A 7,348-nucleotide genomic window follows, 5' to 3' on the forward strand; every position below is an offset into this window, starting at 1 on the left:
ATTTCGCTGGATACTAAATCACCCTTCATCCTTCCATCCATTCAATAAATATTGATATTAGTAGTCCCTATTCTGTGTCAGGCACTATGCTAGACACTGTATGACTTCACAAAGGTACCTAACCTCTCTGAGCTTCAATTCCTACTTTGTAAAATTGGAATAATAATTTGCACTTCCACTTAGAAAATTACTAGACAGCCCCGAATTCTCAGATTCAAACATCATCGACTCTCTGAAATTGTTCATGACTCTTCATGGGTTATTAAAACACCCTGTGAGTATTTGCATTCCTGTATTGCAATTATTTTTCAATTTTCCTTTCCATTTTTATTTTATTTTATTTTTTTTAAAGATTTTATTTATTTATTTGAGAGAGAGAATGAGAGAGAGAGAGAGCACAAGAGGGGGGAGCGGGAGAGGGAGAAGCAGACTCCCCGCTGAGCAGGGAGCCCGATGCGGGACTCGATCCCGGGACTCCAGGACCATGACCTGAGCCGAAGGCAGTCGCTTAACCAACTGAGCCACCCAGGCGCCCATTCCTTTTCATTTTTAAACTGTGAATTCCTGGAGGACCATAATTAGATCACTTTTTTTTTTTTTTAATTCCCAACAGTTAGGTCAATAGACAACTAATGACATATTATTGAACCAAGTGAAAGAATCAATCAATTAATTGAAGCATTATCATTAAGACGAGATCGGGCACGTTCAGGATGGTATGGCTGTAGACTGAAGCATTATCATTAAGGGCATTAGTTTATCTCCTGAAATGGTAGAATGTTTCAATATGTGAACTTAATGAATAAATCTGAAATATAATTGATTGAAGTAATGTTCCTATTGCTCTTGATGCTTTAAGCTTTCTTGATATCCCAAACAGCTCATACGGGCGTGGCAATAGAACTGTCTTGCCTCTTAGCCTCAACTCCACCTTTCCACGATGTTCTCCTCTGACCTGCTCTTTTTCTTCCTTTTTTTTTTTTTTTTTTTTGTGGTTGTACTGATTTTATTACTTTTACCACGCCATTTTATCTTCCTTACATTCAATTCAAATAAACAAAACAATATTAAAAAAAAAAAAAATGTCCTTGTTATTATTTGCAATAAAAAGTGTCTGCTTCCATTCTGCAGTCCTGGGTATATTATATATTAAGAAATACATACTGGCTCAAGCACCATTTTGATTCTGATCCACTGAACAGAATCTCATGCATATTTGGTGACTGGGCTAACTTCATGGGAGCTGTGATATGCTGAACCATTTCTGTGGTATCCCGAGATCTCTCTACATAAGAAAAGACCCTACACAAGAAAAGATAATAATCAATCCGTCCATAAATTATATCTATAGGTTCTTTCTTTAGTGTAAGGGGGAAAAGGGGGCCCTACATGGATACAAATATTATTGTAGTCTAAAGATTGTTGGATTGATACTGTGTCTGTTATAATGAAAATAAGGTGTACATCAAAACCACTGCCAGATTAAGAAACTTCCACAACTTGTTCCAATTCTTCAAATAATGGAGCGAGTTCCTTTTCTAGACTGACAATGAGTCCAGTACTGGCATTGCTGCTGGCTTTGAAACTCACCATCCAAGGTAAACAATCGAATTGAACAACGTGGTAGGTGTTATAGGAACAGATGATACTTTTGTTTTTCTGAAAGTCCAAATTTGCTCCCCTGGTCTGTTGCAAAGGCAAAGGAGGATAAGCAATCAAGTCCCAAGGCATGCTCTGGAGCATTACCATTGGCCACTTTAATAATAGGCACTCCACCTCTATCTGACACAACAACAGCATGGAGCCCTTCAACACTTGGTAATATTTTATACAGAAATTGATTTAGGTCATCTGCCATGATGAACCCCTTTCTCCCACAGGATCTATCTCCATGCCTGGTTTTCTGGGCTGCCATGTTCTCTCACCTGTCAATTCAGGGACAGCTTCAAGGACAGTCTCCTCTGAAAGCCATCCTCGCATGATTTGTATTTCCTCTGTGCTCCAGGAAGCCCTTCCTCTGAGACACGAGTGACGTGCTCTTTTTCTAATACCATCTCTGTGCTCTGAACTTCTGGCTAATTAACTCAAAACTGGTGGGTTTATTTATACCTTAGATGAGTAAATTCAATATCCTATAGCAAATATATTATATGGGCTAATTGATCAAAAACACACTTATGCAGTATTTGCAATAATAAAATTTATTTCAAACTCTGTTGTTAGACTAGATAGTCTTGTCCACTGAGCCTCAGCTCAGCCCCTTCCTATATTCTTGGAATGCAAGCCGGAGCATGGAAACTACAGTTCCCAGAATCTCTCACCAGCAGGATTTAGTTTGAATGTGTGATCTTCAGATAGCAGAGAAAAAGAGAAGTGCTATTTCCCTCTGGCAGCCGCAGGCGCCTGCACTGATAAAGGGACTCATAAGATTTGCATCAGCCAGGTGCCCCCTGAAGGCAGCTAACATCATCAGTAGGATCATACTTCCTCTGATCGTACATTCCTCCTCAAGGCCTTCCAATAGTTCTCTTAGCATCTTTCTGTTTGAAATGCATAACGTGATTTCCGTTTTCCTGAAGAAAAAGATTCTGATATAGTGGTTATAATAAAACCTAAATATTCAATAGCGGAGATACGAAAAAAAAAAAAACAAAAAACAACGTATTGGTTGAATTTGAAGAGTTGAAACTCCTCCTTACCACCTCACCTCCATCATCCTTCTCTATTTTTCCCTACATCACAAATCACTGTCTGACACCCTATATATTTTATTTGTTAATCTTTTTTTTCTTTTTCTCTCTCTTTGGGTTGGGGGAGGGGCAGAAGGAGAGGGAGAGAGTATGTTAAGCAGGCCCCACACCCAGCACAGAGCCCGCTCCATCCCACGTCCCTGAATCATGACCTGAGCTGAAATCAAGAGTTGGGTGCTTAACCAACTGAGCCTACCAGGCGCCCTTGTTAATCTTTTTAACTGCCCATCATAGTAAAAGTGGCATGACAACAAGGATCCTTGTTTATCATCCTGCCGAGTCCCCAGTTTCTAGAGCAGTGCCTTTTGTATGATTGTTACTCAATAAAAATATTTTAATGAATGAATGAACCTGAGAAAATATTTTTTCGTTTTTCCTGAATGTCAGTAAGCAGAAAAAAAGGGCAGGCTCTAATTACGGTAAGAAGAAACGGAGCATGCATATTTCATTTTAAATAAGTCTTTGTTCTATTTGACTAGTCCTCCAGCTGTGTTCTTCCTTCATTGTCCTACTGTGGTCACCATAAGTCTTAACTAACTTGAAAAGGGTAAAAATCAGCCCGGCACTGAATAGTATTCTCTCCCATGATTTATCATTAAATTCCATTGTGATCTATAGTTGCTTGTAATTTTAATCAAGAAGAATTCAATTTGGGGGTTGATGATTTTGATATTTCAGCTGAATATTCTAAATACATAAGCAGTTCCTTCAAATGAATTAGGAAAAAAACATTAATACCTTAACCAAAGGCAAAGGGCATAAACTGACATTTCAAAAAATAAGGGATAGTGGTAGTAATAATGACCAAATAAGTACCTAAGATATTTAAAATCATTTATGAAACTAATATAATCTGAGATTCGCTTTCCATGAAAATGTTTAACATGAAATAAATCTACTTAATTTTTTTTTTAAGGATTTTATTTATTTATTTGACCGAGAGAGACACAGTGAGAGAGGGAACACAAGCAGGGGAAGTCAGAGAGGGAGAAGCAGGCTTCCGGCGGAGCGGGGAGCCCGATGCGGGGCTCGATCCCAGGAACCTGGGATCATGACCTGAGCCGAAGGCAGACGCTTAACGACTGAGCCACCCAGGTGCCCTAAATCTATTTAAATTAATAGCAAGCAGGTGGGATATCCTTTATATAAAATTCACATTATAAATTGATTAAAACTTATGAAATGATCTGGCAAGTGACATTAATAAGCATAAAATGACTCATTTTCTAGGACCCAAATTCCTGGCAATGAATAGAGAAAAATATAAGGCCTGTGAACAAATGATTTTTATTTACAAAGTCATTCATCCATTTTTAATTGTGTTGCAAATAACTTCAGTTTGTTTATGTCTTGTCTCTTTACTCTCTTTATAGTGTCTCTGATGAAAGGAAGTTCTTAAATTAAAAATAAAGCTTAGCTATCAATTCCTTTGTTCACATTTGCCTTAAACATATTACATGTTTACTATTTTTCTTTTGTTCACTCTTCTGTCTTGCTTTCAGATCATCTGACTGGAAATACTGTGTTTTCCAAAATGTTGTCTATTAAAAATGGAGTATACCCGGGGTGCCCCGGTGACTCAGTTGGTTATACTCTAGAGCTCAGGTCAGGTCTTGATATGAGGGTTGTGAGTTCAAGCATCCTGTGGGGCTCCACGCCCAAACAAACAAACAAATTAATAAATATATTTTAAAAATGGAATACACCTTTAGAAATTCTTTGATAGATAAGATGACGGCTGTAAAATCTTCCTCTTCTCACCCTATTGCCAGTTCTCGCAAGATGATTTTGTTGAATATACAATTCTAAATTGGCAGCTCTTTTTCTCTCAGCACTTTCTAGCACCTTGAAGGTAATAACCTATTTTATGCTACCCTCAATTGTTTCTGTGAAGAAACTAGCAAAATTGGCAGTCAACCTAATTGTCATTCCATTGTGGATGATCCAGATTTTTTTCTGGTCCCTTTGAAGATCTCTTTATCTTTGGTTTAGTCGTTTTATCAAATGCTTTATGAACAGATTTTTTAAAATTGTATTTATCCTTTTTGAATTGTTAGACTAAGAAGAAGATGGGTGACTGAATTAAATTCTGGAAAACCTTAGCAGTTGTCCCTTTTAATATCACCTTCTACTAACTCTCTGCTCCTTCTTGGTAGTATCCTGGGATCGAGTCCCGCATTGGGCTCCCTGCTCAGCGGGGAGTCTGCTTCTCCCTCTCCCTGTCCCCCCCCACCTTGTGCTCTCTCCCTTTCTGAAATAAATAAATAAAATCTAAATATATATATATATATATATTAAACATACTTATTTTATATTCTTCTTTGAATAATTTCTACTTTTGAAGTCTTTTTGTAGTCTGACTTCTCATTTATTGAGTTCTCTCTATCACTTATGGTTGCATTTTCCCTCATGTATTTGGTGACTTCCTTATTATAGGCTCATTTTTCCTGGGACTTTATCTGTAGAAATTATTTGAAGACTTTCTTCAAAGTGGATTCCCCCCACTGAGGATTTGAGCTTGCTTCTGCCAGGTTCCTGCAGCCTTCCCAATGCACTACCATTTTATTTATTTATTTTTTTATTAACATACAATGTATTATTTGTTTCAGGGGTACAGATCTGTGATTCATCAGTCTTACACAATTCACAGCACTCACCACAGCACATACCCTCCCCAGTGTCCATCACCCAGCCACCCCATCCCTCCCACCCCCCTCCACTCCAGCAACTCTCAGTTTGTTTCTTGGGATTAAGAGTCTCTTATGTTTTGTCTCCCTCTCTGGTTTCATTTTGTTTCATTTTCCCCTCCCTTCCCCTATGATCCTCTGTCTTGTTTCTCAAATTCCTCCTATCAGTGAGATCATATACTTGTCTTTCTCTGATTGACTTATTTCAGTTAGCATAATACCCTCTAGTTCTGTCCATGTCATTGCAAATGGCAAGATTTCAATTTTTGATGGCTGCATAATATTCCATTGTATGTATATATATATATATATATATATATATATATATATATATACCACTTCTTCTTTATCCATTCATCTGTTGATGGACATCTAGGCTCTTTCCATAGTTTGGCTATTGTGGACACTGCTGCTATAAACATTGGGGTGCACTTGCCCCTTTGGATCCCTACATTTGTATCTTTGGGGTAAATACTCAGTATGCACCATCACTTTAAACTAAAGGTTCTGCCTGCAGATGTTCAAGCCACCAAATCTGTATTCATTTCCAATCCCAAACTGTGGAAGTTCAGGCTTCGGAACAGGAATCCTTAGGAGGGATCTGTTTTCTACCCCCTGCTCCATTCTGAGTCAATATCTAATGAGAGAAAAAGTTCCCTGTGAAAACTCCACCTTCAAGATTCCTATTACATGTGTTATCACTTCCTACTTGCGTTTGGTTTTGGCTTCTCGGTGCCCTGCACATGTTGCTCCATAACCCAGGTTCTGGCCTACCGTGAATAGGCTCATGACCTCAAAACAATTGCCAACTACCGTGCTTGCCTACCAGGGAAATCTTTCTTTCTCACTGCGTCTGGTTTCAGCTTGTTACCCTTTCTGGACATCCAGCCTGGTTAAGCGCGAAAATCATGTTTAATTTTTTCTCTAGCATCGTCCAGTATTCTGTTTTGGGAAGGGTTTCTAGGCACATCTGCTATGGTGTTGGAAGGGGAAGGCCTCTTTTTATTACTTGCATTACTTTTATAACCTGACCAAAATAGAATACTTTAAAAAGTAAGAAGAAAGGGATTTGGTAAGACATCATTTCCCTTAGGTAATATTGCCAACTATTTAAAGAAATTATTTTATAAATATAAAAGCACAGCCATAACTGTCATTTTCATCAAATGAGATTTTAACTAGTCTGCCTGTGCATAATTTGCCTTTTTTTTTAATGCCAAAACAGAATTCTCTTTACTTTGAATCTGGAATCAGTTTCTTTTTTTTTAATCCATGGCACAGCACATACCTTTTGGCCCCGTCTGGTGGGACTATCTTTTAAGAACATCTCGGGCTCTCTGGCTGTTTTTTCTAGTTGTGAGATCTATGTGCTTCACTTTTCCCAGAAGGAGAAGGATACATGAAACACTCCTATAAGCAAAGCTCAAAGAAAACATCTTGGCTTCGGAAGTAAATCGAAAACCAAAAGCAAAATTGATACCCATTCATTAGATGTTTCTGACACACACACTCATAGCTCATTAGCATAACAAATCCCCAGTTGGTGAGTGTCCTGTGTTAGACTTAGGAAAACTACCAGGCCATGCTCTCACTGGGCTGCTTAGTGAGAGGCGTATTATTTTTCTCACATCATATTTTGCAGGTTTAAGTTATAAAAGAGTAACAGAGGAAGCAAGACAAGGTTTTATGTGTTACGATATTTAAAAGGAGAGAGGGTGCTTTACTGACTTTTCATTTCATTTGCCATTATTTGAAAAATTACAAACATGGGTGTGTCTTGGTGGCTCAGTCGTTAAGCATCTGCCTTCGGCTCAGGTCATGATCCGGGATCCTGGGATCGAGTCCTACATGAGCCTGCTTTTCCCTCTTCCTCTGCCTGTTGTTCCCCCTACTTGTGCTCACTCTTTCTTT

General features: G+C 38.4%; 1 pseudogene; it reads right to left on the reverse strand.

The window, feature by feature from the left end:
* Positions 1–1,411: 1,411 nt before the first annotated feature.
* Positions 1,412–1,932, reverse strand: LOC118528805 (ragulator complex protein LAMTOR3 pseudogene; annotated as a pseudogene).
* Positions 1,933–7,348: the final 5,416 nt, after the last annotated feature.

This window comes from Halichoerus grypus, chromosome 3 (assembly GCF_964656455.1).
Source record: "Halichoerus grypus chromosome 3, mHalGry1.hap1.1, whole genome shotgun sequence".
NCBI lineage: Eukaryota > Metazoa > Chordata > Mammalia > Carnivora > Phocidae > Halichoerus > Halichoerus grypus.